This window comes from Pavona decussata, unplaced genomic scaffold (genome assembly GCF_977016875.1).
Source record: "Pavona decussata unplaced genomic scaffold, jaPavDecu1.1 SCAFFOLD_51, whole genome shotgun sequence".
NCBI lineage: Eukaryota > Metazoa > Cnidaria > Anthozoa > Scleractinia > Agariciidae > Pavona > Pavona decussata.
In genome coordinates, this window is record NW_028145473.1 from 4,962,038 (window position 1) to 4,982,500 (window position 20,463).

At 39.6% G+C, this 20,463-nt stretch overlaps 2 pseudogenes across 1 annotated transcript; both read left to right on the forward strand.

The window, feature by feature from the left end:
- The first annotated feature begins 703 nt into the window (after nucleotides 1–703).
- LOC146481189 (uncharacterized) lies at nucleotides 704–8,074 on the forward strand (annotated as a pseudogene). The gene is made up of 2 exons (XR_014864538.1): nucleotides 704–5,158; nucleotides 5,623–8,074. The product of XR_014864538.1 is annotated as an uncharacterized LOC146481189 (transcript).
- A 2,961-nt stretch (nucleotides 8,075–11,035) lies between these two features.
- Nucleotides 11,036–20,463, forward strand: part of LOC146481190 (uncharacterized) — a 24,260-nt pseudogene continuing 14,832 nt past the window's right edge.

Here is a 20,463-nt window from a genome sequence, read left to right on the forward strand (position 1 = left end):
TAGAAATCGCGTTTGTCATCCTGATTATCCCTGGAGGTATTTTGAAGGGTCTCCAGAATATCAATCGCCTCGTACTTGTTAAACTCTGAAAGCGGCCGTGCCGCATAATCGAGCATCTTCCTTATCACAGAGGCCACAGAGAGTTTCGTCAACTCCTCAAGGGACTTTTGTAAATCACCAAACTTTTTGTTTAGAGTCTAGGAGAGCAGATAAAGGGAAGAGTCAGATTATACGAACATCAACTCACAAAGTTTCTTTTGTTTTAGCGAACTTTCGCCCCTCTGCATTACAGAATAAACACAGATTTCATTGCATTATCGAAAACTTCCACTGCATTGCTGAAAGACTCAAATTTCCTTTTTCCATTTTCCATTTTTTATTTCTTTTTTTTTTAGTTTCCGATTTCATTTTTATTTATTTATTGTATGGAGAACACCCCCATCTGTCCTAAGACGAGCTCTCGCCCATTTCTTTCCCTTTTTATTTTCATGGAGAATTCTCATACATTTCTTCCTCTTTTTTTTCAATTTTCAAAGTTAATTCTCACCTCATCACTTTCCTTTTCTTTTTTCATGGCGAACTCTCGCCCCATCACTTTGTTCTATTTCTCATAGCGAACTCTCGCCCCATCACTTTTTCCTATTTCTCATGGCGAACTCTCGCCCCATCACTTTCCTTATTTCTCATGGCGAACTCTCGCCCCATCACTTCTCTTTTCTATTTTCATGGCGAACTCACGCCCCATCACTTTCTATTTCTCATGGCGAACTCTCGCCCCATTACTCTTTCTTTTTTTTTTTTTTTTGGTGAACTCTTACCCCATAGCTCATTCGCGTTATCCTGAGTTACAACATTTCCCCTCTATACAGTAAAGACACGCACATAAGTGAACGGTAAGTTCCCGCCCCATCTGAGTGTTGCATATAGATTCTCGACAACAATTGAGAGAAAAACACAATCCGCGCAAGCCGCTAATGAAGCATTCACTCCATTACAAATAACTCCAATATCCCGGTGTGTTGAATACAATACTAAGAGACCAGAGAAGACAAAAACAAAGGAAAAAAAAAAAAAGAAACCCGCCAAGGTCCAAATTTAATACACTAGAGCTGTTAACAACCAACTAACCGGCAAACGCGGACAAACTGAGCGGGGAAAAAACCCCGAAAAATAATGAAAAACCCCATACAACACGAAACTAAATACATGTAAACGAAACGCATTTACCTCAAGCTCTCCTTGAGTTGGTTCCACGTGCATAGCTTCTTGTGGAGCCACTGGAACTTGCGCTGGCGGAATTTGTTGGGCTGGAACTTGCGCCGGCGGAATCTGTTGGGCTGGAACTTGCTCCGGCGGAATTTGTTGGGCTGGAACTTGCGCCAGTGGAAACTGTTGGGCTTGAGCAGGTAAGATAGCCTGGCCCACAACAAGTTGAGCGCCCTGGTTTTCAGCCGGTTGAGGAGGTTGAACTGGCGCCGGCAAAACTTCTATGTCTCCACGAGGCACTTGACCATCTTGGGCCGCTTGTTCCGCGCCCGCTTGCAATTCATCCACTTGTATAGGTCTCAGACGACCACGAACCGGGCCGGGGTATTGTACATTCGCCATCCAAGTAAAGCAATATCACGAGGCAAGGAGATTCCAACTATTCGAGCGACACCAACTGGAGCACAACCGAACCGCGCTGCAGTTGAGCCAAAGTGATAATTTATTCACACATGTTGATCTTATATGCGTCACTTTAATGTATGCAGTGTGAATAGGGTGCTACTACAGCATGCCCTTGAAATAACAAGCACAAAGTAAAGTGCGACCTGTGGACCACGTGCTACATTGCATAAACTGTTTATAGAAATCAGACTGACCATTATAAGGGTTTTAAAATCCTGCACAGAAAATGAAAGCTGTCCTGCATTAGAATTTTTGCCAAGTCAAGATGTCTATACACTGAGAATAAAACTACTTCTTATGGGTGTATATTCTCAATATTGGGGATGAACATGTGCTACAAATGGTTTGACATGCTACAAACAGTGGGACAACATAATAAATTAAAGGACCACTTAAGACTGTTGGTTAATTCCCTTGCCATTCTCGCACTATTTGTTACTGTAATGTACTGTGCACTCTGTAGTACATGTACTGTCCGAACTTAACATTGCACCTACAGTGTAAGAATCTCAGCAAAAGTAATTAAATAAATGTTCATCGTGCTCTGATGCCCTAAGTGATATTCTTCTTGTGTTTATTGATCCACTGGTACAAACTTGAGGTATTTAAGTTTTCTAGTTGGTCGCATTCAAAATTTTTGAAGTGCTTATAGCTCCTCCCTTGAATATCTGTGAATGTGTTGAACTCTACTGCTCTACTTCTGAGCTCATGGAGATCTCTTGTTGTAGATCCCTCTAAATGTCTCCCAGATCTCAACGCACGTTTGATTGTTTCAGCAAGGTTGCTAAGGATTCTTATTGTGGATGTCTTGGAGTAGGAGAGTCAGGAGACTGTTTTCTTTTTTTAGGTAACAAGTAGTTTTTAGAAGCTTTTACAAGTCATGAAAACATGTGGATATCAGTAATTGTTATGCATAGACTGATAGTAAGACAACAACAAAAGCAAGTTAATCAACTTCCTTGTGTTTGGTAAAAATCCTATCATTAATTACATAGTGAGACAACAACAACAACAACTTGGTGTGGCTGAAAATCGGGAAGTGGGTGACAAAGTGCTCTACTAAGTAGTCAGCCCCATGTACTCCTGGAGTATCGTGTTAAGAAAACCTACAGCTCAGCATGGTGCACAGAAGGTATGGAGAAGGGAGTAGGGCCTCCTCCCAGGCCAACTGTGACCATTCCTGGGTAGAGAGGAGGGAGTTGGGCCTCCAGTCAAACCTAAATCCAAGGAGAACATAATGGAGGGACTTGGGCCTCAATGATTTCGAGTCTATGGGGGCAAAAGTGTGACAAGAGGACCAATTCATCCCCATTCCCAGGTTTATTGAATATTCTCAAATACATTCAGACTCACTAAAGTGGCTAAAATCAATCTATCGTCTCCTACAGGACCTTAACTAGAATAATTACCCTAAGAGTATATAACATAGAGCAGATTATTATACAATTTACAAGTTAACTCTTGAATAGTGCAGGGACCACTTGTACAAACAGCAGCAAAGTGTAGCCGCATCTTTGTGTGGATCAGGATCAGCAATGTTGAATAAAATGTAAAATTAAATGCAAGGCTGATCGGACAGCTAAAATAATTTTATTGCCCAATATTTCAGTTAGACAATACTAACCTTCTTCAGGGGCGGCAAAAAGCTAAGTGGCCAATATATCGACATAGCAATTGACATTTTTTTACAAGAACATAACAAGTGTAATAATTAATATTATGTGGCTTTGAGAAACTTGATAATAGCAACTATTGAGAAAGTTTGAGAAGTCCTCTGTCCAGTGATTCTAAGCAGCGGAAAAGGGAGTCCTTCTAGAGTTCACGAAATGAAATTATTGAGGGGAAACAAATAAAGATCAAACTCTTGGGTGGGATGGGTTTGAACGAAAGCAAACACTACTGCTTTGAGAAATGTTTTGCCTTGTTGCTTGAGTTGAAGCAAAAGACCATGAGCACATGTCCCAAAGTCCCTGTTAGGGTGGTGAGAAAGAATGGACATTTACTGGAGTGACTGTGCTCCCAAAACTACTTGTCGCGGCAATGGCCACTGTGCTGCTGAGGGTGGTACTTTCCAACACCTGGGAGTGGTTGGTGTTTTTCTGAATTGTGGTTACTGGGGCATTTGAACCCTCTGTGATCCCCCCACAGCCGGGTCTGTTGCATTTGTGTGCATAGGAACAGGGGTTTCTGGCACAGGTGAAACCTTTGTTAAAGTTTTGGCAAGTATGGTTGTCGTTCCCTCTGAATGTACTTGGCATAGATGAGGGTCCTGATTGGAAAACACCAATCTCCTCCTTCATAAGTGAAGGTGCAACAGTAAAGGTTTTTAGCCATAATTGGCTATCGATGTCAGACCATTTCAGGGTCTTTTTGGCAGCAGCCTTGTGGTGAAACTTGTTGTCATAAACACACCATCCCAACCTTCAATGATATTTAGCTGCATAGCTAATTAAAAAGAGGCATTCAAGCAGCTCTGCAGAACGAGACGGCTCTCTAGTTATGATAACACTCATGTAAGCGGTGAAAGCTGTGGTCCATTCCTCTATGTTAGTGATAGAGGCGACTTTGGCCTTATTAACTCTAATTACAGAATTCTCTAGAGTTAAGATTATGGGCTCATCATGTAAAGGCTTCAGTGCATTAAAGTTCTTTGGGAACCATTTTGACAGTTCCATAAACTCACCAGAGAGGAAGTTCATGAACAGAATCGTTGGTGCTTGTGATTTCCTTACTTGTGGAGGCTTCATTCAGAAGGGGCAGAGGTAGCACAATTGTAGTGCCGTTCACGCGGGGCAAACGGGGAGCGAAATGTGGCCTCCAAATTGTATGCAACTATATCGAGCGCGCGCGGTCTTTTCGCTTGGGAGAGTGGAGACGACAAAAAAAAAAACGCACAGCATTACTCATCAGACCCCCCTTTGTCGGTATTTTGCCCTCCCATGATGCAGTTGGAAGTTAGAAAGGGCCATATGGACATTTTTCGTGAATCAAGCTCTTATTTGATACCAAACATGGCCGACAAATGTCAATGAACAGAACTCAGGTTTAGGTTGTTTCAGATGCTTTCGTTAAAGGAATAACTCTCAAGCTGTCTCTGCAAGTGAAAATCGGTTACTTTCTCGCTCAAAAGGATTTGCCGTGATGCAAGATGACGTGCTTTTATCCAGAATAATTTAGAGTCTGGTTGTCAGGTAAGAATCCTTTGGTTTTTTTTTTTGTTGACGAAAGTCAAAATTTTGCACGCTTTCGCTTTTTGGAATGGTCACCATTCATCTATTCCAACTGTGTTCACTCTATTCTTAGACTGACAAAGGTAGTAAGGATGCCTTTGCAACCTCTCAAAACGTTCGCTCAATTTAATGTTGGCAAGTTTATGAAGGAGAAGAAGGCAGTGAGAGAACAGCAAGCAGCAACCCATCAGTCCATAAGAGAAGAAAAGGTTAAGTTGTCTTCCACTCAAGCCAAGTTAAGGCGGCTCAAAGTAAAGGTAAGTTCTTAGTTGTGCAGACATAAATGTAAAGTAGCTCTATGGTATTTAATTCCACTGTCTCCAAACAGTCAGAACTTAACCCCCATGTATGTCAGCCTAGGGACCATTTATTTTTGTCTGTGGAAGCACATCACACAACTTTACACAGCCCCAAATATTAATTATACACAGTTCAACATTAAACTGGCTATTAACCCTGTAAGCAGGCATGATTACAACCAAGTAATTAACAAAGTGTGTACTTCATGGCTCAAATTTTCGCTTGGTACAATTTGTATTTTCTGATGTATGCCTATGTATGATAATAAAAAAGGAAAATATCATTGTTTTAAGCATAAGATTGAACCACAATATATACATAATTCATGTATTGGGTCATGCAGAATTTATGAATTAAACTTTGTCATTCTTGCAGTGCCTAACTTTCTGAAAGCCCTTGATTATTTATTTTTTTTAAACAGATTGTTGATGCTAATAATGAAGTCTCAGTACTTCAGGAGGGACTTTCTTCAGTTTCAATATCCCGAAGGAAAAAGTACCCTACCTCTGAGGAGCTTTCAAAGAGGGCAAAGCGAAGAAGAGTGTTGGAGACATACAATGCAGCCAAAGACATTCATGGTGGTACTGAGGGGAGTGATAAGGCAGTTGCTGTTGGACTTGTGGAAACCTTGGACACTAAGTTCTCCAAGAATCTTGTCTGTTCATCAGTTAGTAAGAAACCTAAGCTGGCCAAACAAGTTGCATCTACTTTTCATAACGCTAAGTGTAAAATATATGAGAATAGTGATGATAACATACTTAGAAATGTGTCAGTTTATTACAGCATGGGTGTTATGGGCAAAAGGAAGAACATGAAAGTACGCCATTCCCTTTCATTTAAGAAGGCTCTATACAAGGGGAAAAAAATTTGCATGCTTAAAAGTAGCAAACTGCCGTGTGCCTGCCTGTTTTACTTGAAATTGTACAAGCCTGATGAGTTTGACTGGTTTGAAAAGCCCTTCACTTTTACTGTTGCCATTGGTGGTGATGGTGCACCATTCGGGAAATATGATCAGTCTTCCTCATGGCTAGTCAGCTTTTTGAATGTCGGGAAACGTTTCCTGAGCAGTGATGACAACTTCTTAATTTTTGGTGCAAACTGCTCTAAAAGCTGCCTTGCGGTTGAGAGGTATATCACCAAGCTTGTCAGTGATGTAGCTTATCTAGAGAGCAAGGCTTTTACTGTTGATGGTAAAACAGTTAAGTTCGAGTTTGCTAGAATTCCTAACGACATAAAGATGCTATCATTCCTAGGGGGAGAACTTAGTAACAGCGCCAAATATTTTTCCTCATTTGGCAATGTGACCTATGATGATATGGCCAATTTGCAATTCACCTTTGGTCGAGCTCATACAAACCAGTGGAAGCCATGGGAATATGGCAAACGTTTAAAAGTGGCAAAACAAGTTGAAGAGTTAAAAAACAAATTGGCTAAGACTTCCCTAAGTGCTAGCACTAAACGGGGTAAGGTAACCTCACTCATTGCAGAAAAGCAATCCAGACAGGAGTTTGCTCCAAGAATTGGTAAGCTAATTGAGAAAGCGCATGTTGAACCCCTGCAGCTGAAAAACAATGGATGTGCCTTCCTCTTCACCCTAATTCTTGAGTTTGCAATTGAAATATCCAAATTACCACAGAATGTTACAGAGTTTCAGAAGGTAAACACAAACACTCCTTTCGTCAGGCTTATCACTAGCCTAAAAAAAGAGAGGCAAGTCTTTCCCGCTTAGCAAAAAAGGTGGTCAGGTGGTTTGATGAGGGAAAAGGAAATCCAAAGGCATTTTCTTACAGATTTACAGGGGAAGAATCACATAGATTTCTGCACAACTTTATGTACCTTATAAAATCAATGAAGGGTGCAAATGATCTACAACCTGTTGAGTTCAAACTGCATGTGTTTGCATTCACATGTCTTTCATTGCGGGATGTTGTCTCGCTGTTTTGTAGACTGAAAATTGACAAAAAACAGCTTGATGATCTTGAAAAAGCATGCCAAAAGTTTTTCATTTCCTGTGCACTGTTTCTCCAAGTAAACCCTACAGTGTGGACCCTTGGGCATGTGGTTCCCATCCACACCAGGGAGTTGTTTGAAATGTATGGGAAGGGTTTGGCCCTTAACTCAATGGAGGGTAGGGAGGCTAAACATCAGACAATTTCCAGGTATGCCCAGAACTTTAATTTCTCAAATCGCTGGAAACAAGTTTTCCGGCATGAGTTTGTTTCCCTTATATGGTTGCGGGAAAGGGGCTACAACTTGACTGGTAGCAGCTCTAGCAAAGAGACATACATTCCTAAAGGAGCTTTCCAAAATGATCATTGTTACTGTGGTCTGCCAGTGACAGAGGAGTGCAAATATTGCAATAGCCCAATCAGAACCAAGATCACTAAAAGTGTCTAAGACAAGTTTTTTAACCCTGCAAGGAATGGTGGGAAAAAAAGAAAGGTTGGATGTGATCCTTAGAAGTACCATTAACTACTGCAAAGTGAAAGCAGGCTATGGTTCCAGTTAATTAACAGAACAATCGGTGGCCATTTAGGATCAGAAAACCCATACTGAACAGATTTGAAAGTGTTTAATACAGTTTGAACAATTTTTAACATTGAATATTGTACAGTCAATGTTGATGTTAGCCTGATAAAATTCATGCAGGTATTTTTAACATTGAAGGCACTTATTCAAAACCCTGCTTTGTGCAAATTGTCAACAGGCATTAACTAATTTATTTATGTAATATTTATTTATTGAAAGAACTTTGAAGAAACATATCCTTTACATGCACTTTTTTAAAGCTTAGAAAAAGATCTACTACAGATAGCTGGGCCAGTTTAGCAACTATGTAACAAGTTGAATATGTCAATAAACTGTTCAGCAAAAAGGAATATTTATGTAGTAGTTGATAGCATTTTTTTAATGGGCATAAATTTATCACACCAAGGGGCTGTTTTTGCAAGTTGAAATATGTGAATTTTGTTTGGACATTTCAGAACATATCAAGTGAGAAATTTCTTCTCCTTTTCATGAAACTCACCCAACATTGCATTCACTAAAATAAGAACAGCCCATAAGGGACTGCTCACTATTTACAGAAAGGGAGGCAGGAAAATTAAACTGCAAGAATTAATAACTATGACCAGTCCCTAAATCTATGGTGATAAGATTTCAAAAAGAGGATTTGGCCCACAAGTTTCCGCTTCACCTACTATGTGGCAATTAAACCTGCTGCACATGTTTTCTTCAGGAGGGAGGAACATATGTAGAGGATATTACATGATTGCGCGGAGATACGAAATCTCTCTTCGAGTGATGAAAAATATTTCACGAGCGAGCGCAGCAAACGAGTGAAATATTTCTCAACATGGGAAGAGAAACTTCGTATCTCCGAGCGGTCGTGTAATGTTCTGTTCATTATATAAACACCAATGTAATACCTACTAATACCAAATCATTGTAAAAGGCGCGATTTATTATGTAACCATAGCAACTGTGATCTTTTCACGTGTGAAGATAACATTATTTTTACTTGTGAAGATATCATGTTCTTGCGCGAAAGTCCACCTGGTATTTCATTGGTGTTTATATAATAAAATAAATTGATTAATATTCACACAAGTTAATACTATACTGACAATATAATAAGCCATCAACTGAAGGAAATATTAGCAATGCTGTTTATGTGTGCTGAGGAAGACCATGAATATTCCAAACCCCAAAATGAAAGCCTACAACAAGCTGTCCCTTATTTAGCTTATAAATGAGCGCAAAATCCTTTTTGGAGTTAACAATTAATTTAGCTCTACCCTTCCTTTTCAATGATCGCCGAAAATATTTTTTTACATCTTCTTCCTTTTTGCCACTAAGCATGCCAAAAAGTTGTATTACGCCTTTTTCTGATATAAAAGCGATGACAGTTCCTTTCCTGTTACCAGCAATGTCACAGTGCGGTTCCCTAAAATTCTCAAAACCACTGTGCTTGATAGCTTACTCCATTGCTCTAAAGGCATCATAAGGAAGGTCCCGCTTCATCTCTGATCCTTAAACGGCCACCGATTCTTCTGTTAATTAACTTGAGCCATAGCCTGCTTTCGCTTTGCAAAACAGAACCACAGCTAATGGCACTTCTAAGTATGACATCCACGCTGCGTATTCCAGGGTAAGCGCACAATTGCAGACATGGCAAAACGAGGCGAGACACATGTTGCTTGAACACTTCTAAATTAGGCTGCAAACCAGGTTCCAATTCCACAGCAGCATCCGAAAGTTCAGTCATTTTACGCTGGACTATGTCTTCAAGCTCATCTTCCTCCAGCTCGACGTCATTAAATTCAGCTTCGTCATTCTCATGAGCCACTGCAATAATTTCGAACAAATTATTGTAGATTTTTTCCGCTATCTTGAAATTGCAAACTGCTTTTGTGCGTAACACCGCTGGCTGTAGTAGCGTTTCTCGAGGCCACATTTTGCTCCCCATTTGCCCGGCGTGGTTGCCTGACGTAAGTGGGTCGTGCACTTGGGTTGGGGGTTTTGACCCATTCTTGTCAGACCATGACTCTTGCCAGGTGCGAAGACCCAGTGAAAGCGTTCACAGTGGCTTGGGCCGTGGCGGATGCAGTTTTCTTGATCGTTTCGTTGATAGAAGCTTGGATTAGAGATTGAACCTACGTCAGCTGGCCTGGGGACAGGAGCCATTCGTCGGATGATTCCTGGTCTATCAGCCCTTGCACTTGTTGCTGGAGCTCATTAAACTGGTGTTGCAGAGCACTGCCTTTGGCGTCACAATCGATCACGTGCTCGTCGCTATTTTGATCAGTGCAAATTGATGAATTTTGCCGAGCGTTTTTGAGTCTTGATCAGAGCAGCTCGGACTCCAGTTGTTGGGAGCTTCGCCCTGCCACACATGGACCGCAAATCTTTAACAAATTACCTGTGGAGGTCGAGGTCAGGTGGGATGTTTAGTTGGTCGGTCACAGTGGCACTCGGCGTCTGTCAAGTGGGCGGCATAGTTGAATGCGTAATTTTTACGCTGTCAAGAGCAGGTACGAAATCTTCGAGCGCTCCAAGCGGCAGAAAGTAGGTAGAACATGTATGGAGATGAGGAATAGTCCTCCAGCCACTGTAAAATCGCGTAAAAATGAAAGCAAACACTTCTGCTTCGAGAAATGTTTTGCCTTGTTGCTTGAGTGGAAGCAAAAGACCAGAAGCACATGGAGCAGTAGCATGATACGGTAACAAGACTTCATTTGATTGGATAGTAGGGTGTCGTGGAGGCTCAAATGGTTCTTACGTGAGGTCACATGAGACAATCACTGGACAAAGTTCAAAGCTCAAACAAGAGTTGTTGATTAACTAAAATGTATTTCCGATGTTCAATAAATTGGTATAATTTTTATTTCGAAACGTTGTTTTCCTATTTCATTTGATGTAATTCTTCTGGACTTCAACTATTCATCTGGAAATGCTTTTAATACTTCTGGACTTCAGCTATGCATCTGGAAATGCTTCACATTTCTGTATAGTGGCAGTAATGAAACATTCCCAAGATTCAGTATTCTATGGTTGATGTTATCCTTTTATTAAAATTGAACTTCACCTAGAAAACTAAATAGTTGTCAGTAATGCTGTCGTTACTTAATCAATATTTAGTACTGAATTTGATCCCAGCATGCAGGAAATGGCAGTTCCGAGTTTCTAGATTCCAAAATTGTATGGTGGAGCATGCCCCCGCACCCCCTAGGGGGTGGGGCCTTACGCTTCTGAAGTGTTACAGCGGCCTACTTTAATTGGATCTACCGCCTGCTTCAGAACTTATTGAAATCCCTGAAACTGTTTGTCATGTTATGAAAGAAGTAGACCCTGAGGAAGTGGAACAACAGTTAAGACAGACTTACACGAAAGCGATATCGAGGCAAAGGGCCTAACTTTATATGGTATGTCAATGGTTATGACAAATTGAAACCCCTTTTGATTTAGCGTTTATTGCTGTATAGACAAATATAGCCGGCGTATACTTTGGTTACAGGTGGGAACAAAGAACAATGACCCTCGGGTCACAGCAAAATATTTTCTTGATTGTTTTAACTCAGTAGTAGGTGTGTTATGCCACAAAATGTAATAATTGACCCAAAATGTAATAACTTAATAGTAACCCAATATGTAATAACTTTCGACACAAAATGGAATAAATTTGACGCAAACTGTAATAACTCTAGTTTTATGAGGCAGTATGCATGAGAACATCTATATTTGGAAATAACCAACCTATGAAACACGTTTTGTACGTCATCGATCATGTGATCACATAGTGTGGCATCACCGGTTGTTGTTTTTTTAAAAATCATTGATCATGAGTTTTAGAAATTGGCACACAGTAAAGGCCCCGGACTTTCACCCTTCCCCAGCCCCCACTCGGCCATCTTTTCGCTTTCTAACTGTGGAGCCTGTTCACAGGCTAGCCTCAGACTATTTCGAGGGCTGAACTTTTAAAATGGGTTAGGACTGACAACAAAAACAGCTTAGACACTCAAACGTTTGATTTATTTAAGAAAATTATTGAACGACAAAACCTTCCGAAATAAACAAATTACAGTCCCTACTGACTTAATGCATTAATTATCCAGGCTGTTTTGTTATTTCAGTGTACATTTGGAAGTTTTTGGTTCTCAACACAAACCCCTCAATCATAGCTCTCACAATGGTAATTGTTTTTCTTTAACTTCAACTGAAACTTCCTGAACTTAACATGAACACAACATTTTGTGGTAAAAAAGAAATGAACATCGCATGTAGAAAATCTATTTCCAGTAAATCGACTTTATGAGAAACCAGCCATAACTGCCGCCCACTAACATCAGCTAAGCATTTGACCAGTTCTTTTAAATTGAAATTCTTTCCAGTTCCAACACTGCGCCAGATTTTTTTCCCTCCATTTTTATTACTTTTTCACGCTTATACGGTGAACATGGCCTGACAGCTCTGGAATGTACACTCTGGGCAAGGAAACTTTGTCCACAATGCTTTTAAAGAGCGTAGAGACTGCCCGTAGAGTGGCACGCATTACAGGAGAAATGGCCAATGTTAGCATCACTATTTGTTCCAAAGCATCACAGTTCACGACTGATCTGCTGTCGCCTTGCGTGCTACGTGGGTTGTTTTCTTGACTTGGCAGGTGTTTCTCCTGACTGTTATCTTGGCCCGACATGGCTTTGTCCTGGCTGTTGGCTTGGCTCGACACGTGTTCCTCCTGGCTATCCTCCTTGCCATTCTCTCGGCTTGGCACGTGCTTGCCTGGTTGTTGCCTGGGCTAGGCATGTTTTCCTCCTAGCTGTTGTCCTGGATTGGCACATGTTCATCCCGGCCGTTTTGTTGGTTTGGCACGTGTTCCTCCTGGCCGTCACTCAGATCTGAAAGACTTACATGATTTTCCCCGTCTCCCTCTGCGAAATAGCCAAGATGCAAAGTACAAAGAGGATCTCCACCATTCGCAGGAGAGATGATCTGAGTTGCTGTTGGGCCAAGAGTTGAGAAGACGATTATCTGAATTTGAAAGACGTTCGCAGCAGCCTGTAATGTCAAGTGATCCCCGCAAGTTCCATCGCAAGCCATTGATTTTAAGTATTCATCCCAGGGTGAGCCGACAAACAGTGGCAGTGGAAATCCATCGGCTCCATCAGGGTGTGTCTGCAAATACTCTAGCAGCTCTTCTCTTAGATTTTTTGGGGATCAAAATATGCCTATTTGCGTCAACTGATTGCAAAGTGCTGAGAACTGACAGTTACCATACTTGGGTGGATCAAACCGGACAGGTAGCTCTTGATTTAAGAGCCGACTAGAAAATAACTCTATCATTTTCCATAGGTATAAAGTATTTCTGTCAATGTTTCCTCTTATTTCGGTCATGTAAAGAGGTGTTCACAGGCCAGATACGGCTCATAAGCTCGTGATAACGTGGAACGTGACCTCAGAGTTTTGCTCTAACAAGTATATCCCCCAAGGATTTTTCTTCTCTTTATGAGATAAGGGGAGGCTCTGTGTATATTTTTTTGCAAAGGTTGGTTCTGAATTAAATGCCATTTGCTCATTAAGATGTTTTTAAGATTAGGCAGTGCTGCGTGGTACGTTGTTGTGAAAGGTAGAATTCTTTTTCACATGTTATCTTTTTGCTGCAAAGATGACTTCCGTTCATTAAAGTTTACCTCAGTAAGATTTCAGTGAGATTGTAAGGGTAGCCTCTAGCCTGGAGGCGCTCTTTAAAGTTGTTGATATTTTCACTGAATGATTTCGTTGAGGAACTTGTTCTTAAAAGTCTTAGGGCTTCGCCTTTCATGAGCTTTTTCTACCCCTGGTGGGTGGCATGAAGAAAAATGGGTGTACTGGAAAGTCTCTGTTTCTTTAAAATGCGTGCGGATGTCAAGGATTCCTTGATTGTTAAATCTCTCGCCTATGAGAACGGTTGTGTCCAGAGATTTCAGCCGGAACTTAAGTGTAGGATGTTGCCTGTTTGCAAGGACATAAAGTCTTCTATCTCCCTTTTCTCCACATTCCAAAGTGAAAATATGTCATCGATATATCTTTTCCACTGTAGTGGTTTCGTGTTGTTTAAGTTGATTATTTCTGTCTCGACCGCCGACATAAAGATGTTTGCAAAAGAGACTGCCAGGGTTGTCCACAGGTTTTGAAGTAGCTGGAAATAATTTGAAAGGAGGCGGATATTGAGTATTAAGAGCCGGAGGCACTCCCTTTTGGGGGGTCTGGGGGCATGCCTCCCCCCCCCCCCCCCTGAAAATTTTATTTTTTGAAGTCCCCAGAAACATAGTTTCCTTGATTCTGAGCACAAATTGCCAATAATCTCAGTGCCGTAACTTTTGGATTTCTAGGCTTATAAACTCATGCCTTCATTGATTTTCTACATGTTATTACAATTGCCAGAACTCAATGTAATGAACCAATAGTATACAACTTTTTTTATTAATCTAACTTCTTAAAACATTACTGTAATAGTCAAGTACATGTGATCAATTTAGAATCGTGAAGTTCGTTTTTCCTGACCTGACCTATACATAAATTATAATCAAAACTTTAATAAAACTACACCCTTCATCACCAGTTACAGTAAAGTTAACGGTAAACTAATTTTAGATCAGAACTGATGAAAAATTGTGAAATGAGAAATCGTTAATCTATTAGGGTTGATTGTCTCTATTTGTATCAACTCAAGTGCTATATATATACCAACAAATTAAAACTAGGTAGTAAAGTACTGGTACAATATGTGACCGTGCACGGGAAAACGTACCTTAACGCTTATCCGTTAAACGGTCGCTAACGGACGGATAGATAACGGATAGTTAACGGCCTGCACAGCATTCTAACGTTTTATCCTAACGTTCTAACGGTTATCTAATTGTGCCTAACGGATGATCAAAGCGTGCTAATGCTTTGTTCTTACATTCTAACGGCTAACTAACTATGCCTAACGGATGAAGAGAAAGTTCTAACGGTTGCCCAATTTGTTCTAACGGATGACTGGAGCCGTTTAACGGTTGTCTGACGGTTTACAACTAAGGACTTCAGTTTTAACAAACGAATAGCTTAGCTTTCAGTCCGATGCTATAAACACATAATCAGGCCAAACCATTAGTAGTCTTACACTCACGTTTTTTTTTTAAAAAGAATCACAAAGTGCCGATTTCGTCAGTCGTCAATGAGACAAACATAAGTATACTTATTTCCACGGAAAGCAAAACTCAGTGATGTAAACTATCACTTCCTCATCGAGATAAACAAACGCAGAATTCAAGTCCTTCGATGATGATTATCGTGTGAGATGAGAAGTTAGTTTGAGGCTAACGCCACTAAACGAGCGTGTAAACAATTTCACTTGCCAGTCGGGGTGAACATTTTTTATTGTTTCACTCAAATGGTTTTGTCAGTTATACTTATTTTACACAATGACTTTGTCCAGAGTTTTTTAAAGTAACTGTTTAATCCAGCAGTGGATTCGCGAAAGATCACGCTTTCAATTTCTTGACAGAATGCAAAAAGCGCCCTTGGGGAGACTGAGGCTGACTGTCATGGCGGCCAGGGCACGAAAGAGCTAGCTCCGTAAAACTTGGGCGTCCTTATCTGTTTAACCTTATTGAATTGGTATGCGGTGAGCTTGAGTAGATTAGTAACGGCAGTTTACAATTTATTGGACTAGAAGTATGTCAAAAACGTCAAAAGCCAAAGAGAAAAAGCGTTTGCGAAGCTCAAATTCGTCAACTGGAGAAGTAGAGGACGACTCGCAAATAATTGAGAAACTTATAAGTATTCAGGATAGAATTGAGAACGGCTTCACCAAGATTAATGAAGAAATTGCAGCCCTAAAACTTGAACTTAAAAACGACATAAAATCTGTCAGAGAGGATCTAAACGAGGCTACAAAGTCCTTAAACGCAGTTTGGGAGGAGGTCACTTTGCTACAAGAAAAGAATAAAACCCTACAACAGCAACTAGACAGTATCACAGAAGAGAATGCGAAGTTAAAGGAGGATTTGGAAGCCGTAAGAGTTCGAATGGTGAAGCAAGAAGACTACTCCAGAAGAGAAAATTTGCGCTTCTACAATATCCCAGAAAGCGCTCAGGAGACGAACGAGGAATGCATTCAAAAGGTGAAGCAAGTCTTATCCGATCTAGGTGCACCTTCGGACATCAAATTTCATGCCATCCACCGTACAGGAAAGTCCAATACTAACTCTGGAGTTTCCTCGACATCAGAAGGAGAGCCTCGCCCGAGACCGATATTGGCACGTTTTGTCTCTCGCATGGATTCCGAGTCAATTTGGTTCAAGAGGAAAGAGCTTCGCAAAAGTTCGCGCTTCGCCACCGTGTCAATTGATAAAGATCTCTCACCTGAATCGGCAAGAGGACGAGCCAAACTTCGAGCTGCCTACAGGAAAGCAAAGGAGTTGAACATTGAAAAAGTGTTTATTAAAGGTAAAAATCTGATTATTAACAGTAGTAAATACTCGGTGAACACTTTGCCGGAATATCTTGTAGCACATCAAGATTGTAGTAACAACTGATCAGCCACTTTCTTTTTTTGTTATGGTAAAAAAATCGTCGTGGCAACTAGCTATATTTTGTCTTTGTAAAGCTAAATATCGATTAAGCTTTCTCAAGCACCACTAAATTTACTTAAAGTTTTTTTTTTTTTTTTTCTACCTTTCTAATCAGTTTTAAGAATGTTCTACCGATGCAATATTTTGTGTACCTTTATTTACTTTATCAGTACGGCGCTTGTGCTCGGTGAAAATCAGAGTTGTGATAAAATTTGCATACCATTTAAACACGTATGTAGCATATTCAAACTGTTAAGTTCGCCACGGTGTCTTTTCGTACCTGGTATTGTTATAAGTCCAAAGTCTCAAGGGTCTTATTTAGGTTTAAATCTCAAGACCCTTTTAGAACCTCATTATTATTCTTTTGTGTGGGTGTGAGTGTGTATTGGTTTTGTATGTATGTGTCCTATTGTTTCCGTGTTTGGTGTAAAGGCGGTTATCATGAAGCTACCGTTTTGAAAATAATTTGTTTTTGTGACACATTGATTATATATTTGCAAGCAGCAAGGAGAATGTAAATTTTAAACTTCTTTCACTTAATGTTCGTGGAATTCGATCGCCGGAAAAAAGGAGAGCTTTGTTTGTCTGGTTAAAAAAACAAAAAGCGGATATAATTTTCCTTCAAGAAACATATAGCTCGAAAGACATTGAGAATATATGGAGAACTCAGTGGAGTGGGAAAATGTTTTTCGCGCACGGAACAAACCACAGCTGTGGTGTGATGACACTCATAAAAGAAAGATTTAGATTTTGAAGATGAATCGTGCCTGTGTGATCCAGCTGGGAGATTTATTATTTTAAATGCGACTGTGCAAGGAGTTAAATATATTTTTGCCAATATTTATGCACCAAATAAAGTGCGTGATCAGTGCACATATTTTAAAGATTTACAGGAGAGGTTGGATGGTATAATCTCAAGCTCTAAGCAAAAAGTTGTCATTGGAGGCGATTTCAATGTCACTTTTGATTCTAATTTGGATTGTCTGGGTGGGTCGCCAGCCCAAAAAGAGTTGGTTAAGGTACTTGAAGAAATTTGTTTTGATATGGACCTCGTTGATATCTGGAGAATAAGAAATCCGGATGGAAGACTATTTACTTGGAAGCAAACAAGACCTTTGATCCAAAGAAGACTCGATTTTTGGCTGATTAGTGACATCTGTCAAGATGAAGTTGAACAAGTTAAAATTATACCCTCTATAAAATCAGATCATTCAGCGATTACACTACTTTTCAATGGAATTGAAGAACAGAGACACGGTCCGTCCCACTGGAAATTTAATTCTAACTTAACTAAGGACGAAGAGTACATAAAACTTATTACGGACAGCGTCCCAGCTTGGATTGTGGAGTTCAAAGATGTAAATGATAAAAGAGTGCTTTGGGATCTAATAAAATATAGAATTAGACAAGTATCTTTGAAATACAGTAAAGAAAAAGCACGGTTAAGAAAAGCAAAAATACTTGAAATTGAAACGTCTCTTACATTTTATCAGAAAAAGTGCGCTGCCGATCCATCAACAGAAAATTTTGAGCAGCTTGAAATTCTCAAAAGTAAGTACGACGCGCATTTTGATTATCTCTCAAAGGGTGCTATCATTCGATCTAGAGCGTCTTGGTATGAGAAGGGGGGAAAAAACACTAAGTACTTCTTAAGTCTAGAATCTCACAAAAAAGCTAAAAGCTGTGTTCGCAAAGTATTTACTAAAAACGGAACTTTAAGCTCAGATCCTAAGATAATTATGAACGAACTTGAAGATTTTTACACTGTTTTGTACGAAAGTGAGAGTAACGTGCCAGACTGTGCTAATTTATTCCTCCGACATCCTGAAATCCCTAAACTATCGTCAGAGAAAGCAGCTACGTGTGAGGGCAAACTAACAGTGGAAGAATGTCTTCAAAGTCTTCAGTCTTTCAAAGAAAATAAATCACCAGGCAATGATGGACTTACTGTAGAATTTTATAAAACATATTGGGGTATCTTAGGTAAGTTATTAGTAGAAAGTCTAAATTGTGCCTTTGACTATGGCGAGTTATCGAATTCACAAAAGCAAGCGATTATAACACTTATAGAAAAGAAAGGAAAAGACAGGAGACAAATTTCAAATTGGAGACCGATTTCACTTATAAACTTAGACACAAAGATCGGATCAAAAGCAATTGCAAGGAGACTTCAAAAGGTGATACCCGATATAGTACACTACAATCAAAATGCATATGTAAAAGGAAAGTCTATATTTGATGCAGTAAGAGCAATAGATGATATTTTAGAATTTACAGAAAGAGAAAAGATCCAAGGCTTAATGGTAGCAATAGATTTTAAAAAAGCTTTTGACTCGATTAATAGGAATTTTATGTTAGAGACGCTATCCGCTTTTAACTTTGGTCCTACTTTCATGCGGTGGATTAGGACCTTCTATCAAAATATAACTAGTTCGGTCATGAATAATGGTTTTTCGACAGGCCCTTTCAACATACGTAGAGGTGTTAGACAGGGCGATCCTCTATCACCATATTTGTTCATTATCGGTTTGGAAACCCTTGCCATCACCGTGCGTGGAAATAAAAACATTCAAGGAATTCTAGTAGGCAAGGAAGAAATTAAATTAGAAATGTTTGCTGATGACGTCACAGCTTTTCTGAGAAATACCAGATCTCTTGAAGTTCTTCTTCATACTGCTGATCTGTTCAATAAGTGTTCTGGACTCGAAATAAATTTCGAGAAAACTGAATGTATGTTTTTAGGTAATCATGTCTCCTCTATGGCCGCAACCGTCATTTCCTCCAAAAACATATGCGTGAAGCACACGATTAAAATTTTAGGTGTGTATTTTACATATAATGATAGTCAGAGGAAAAAGTTAAATTTTGATGAGATTTTAAGATCAATCAAAGAGAAGTTACAAATGTGGAAGTGGAGAGATCTAACTATTTTAGGGAGGATTCAGATTGTAAAGACATTTGTGATACCGATATTCATGTATCGTGCCGGTTTAATTTGCGTGCAAAAAGATATCGTGACAGAGGTCAACAAATTACTTTTTAAATTTATTTGGAAAGGGAAAGACAAAGTCAAACGTTTATCTCTCATATCTGACTTGGATAAAGGTGGACTGAAAGCACCCCATCTAGAATCAATAATAAAGAGTCAAAGGATCATGTGTTGTAAGAAATTTGCTGAGAATCAACAAAGTAATTGGAAGATTATCCTATCCCATTATATGAAGAACGTGGGATCAAAATTGATTTTGCGTTGTGCATTTGATCTAAAGAAATTATGTATTCAATTACCCAAATATTATGAAGAGTGTTTCCGATGTTTCGCAGAATATTCAGTCGCAAATAAGTTAACAGAACAAGCATTGTGCCAAGAGATACACAACACAGTTATTTGGAATAATAAGTTTATCTGTATACAAGGCAAGTCTGTTTTCTGCGAGGCATTGTTTGAAAAAGGAATAATTACACTGGAGGATCTTAAGACTGATGGGAATGATGTTATCACAGGCTTTCAAATTATGGCTAGTGCGTCATTTACACCTAAAGAAAAGTTTCAGCTTATGGCGATTATAGACGCAATACCAACACAGTGGCGACATCATTTAAAAATATGCAATAACTATGAATCCAATTCTTCGGTTCCCAATATTGCTCAGTTACATTTGAATGGTCACAATATTCGTCTCGATAAAGCTATCTCGAAAAATATTAACAAAGAAGCCCGCTCAAAGGTCGAGATTATACCAACCGCGCAGTCAAAATACTCGGAAAAATATAATTATCAACTAGATTGGCAAGAGATATATTGTATTCCCTTTAGAGTGACTGTAGACTCCAAATCACGTGAATTCCAGTTTAAGGTGTTACATAGGTATTTAGCGATGAATGAATTTCTCCATAAAATCGGCCTGGTATCTTCGTGTCTATGTACATTTTGCAAAAGAGAAAGTGAAACCATTGAACACCTCTTAATAGAATGTGATTACTCGAACAAGTTTTGGCAGGATTTAATTAAATGGCTCAATATGATAGATATCAAAGTGGAAGCGTTATCAGAGATTGACAAAATTTTTGGAATCTGGAAAAGGCAAGTAGACTTTCATCTTCTTAATCATTTCTTGATTCTGGCGAAACAGCATATTTACTCTTGTCGAAATAAAGGCTACCCG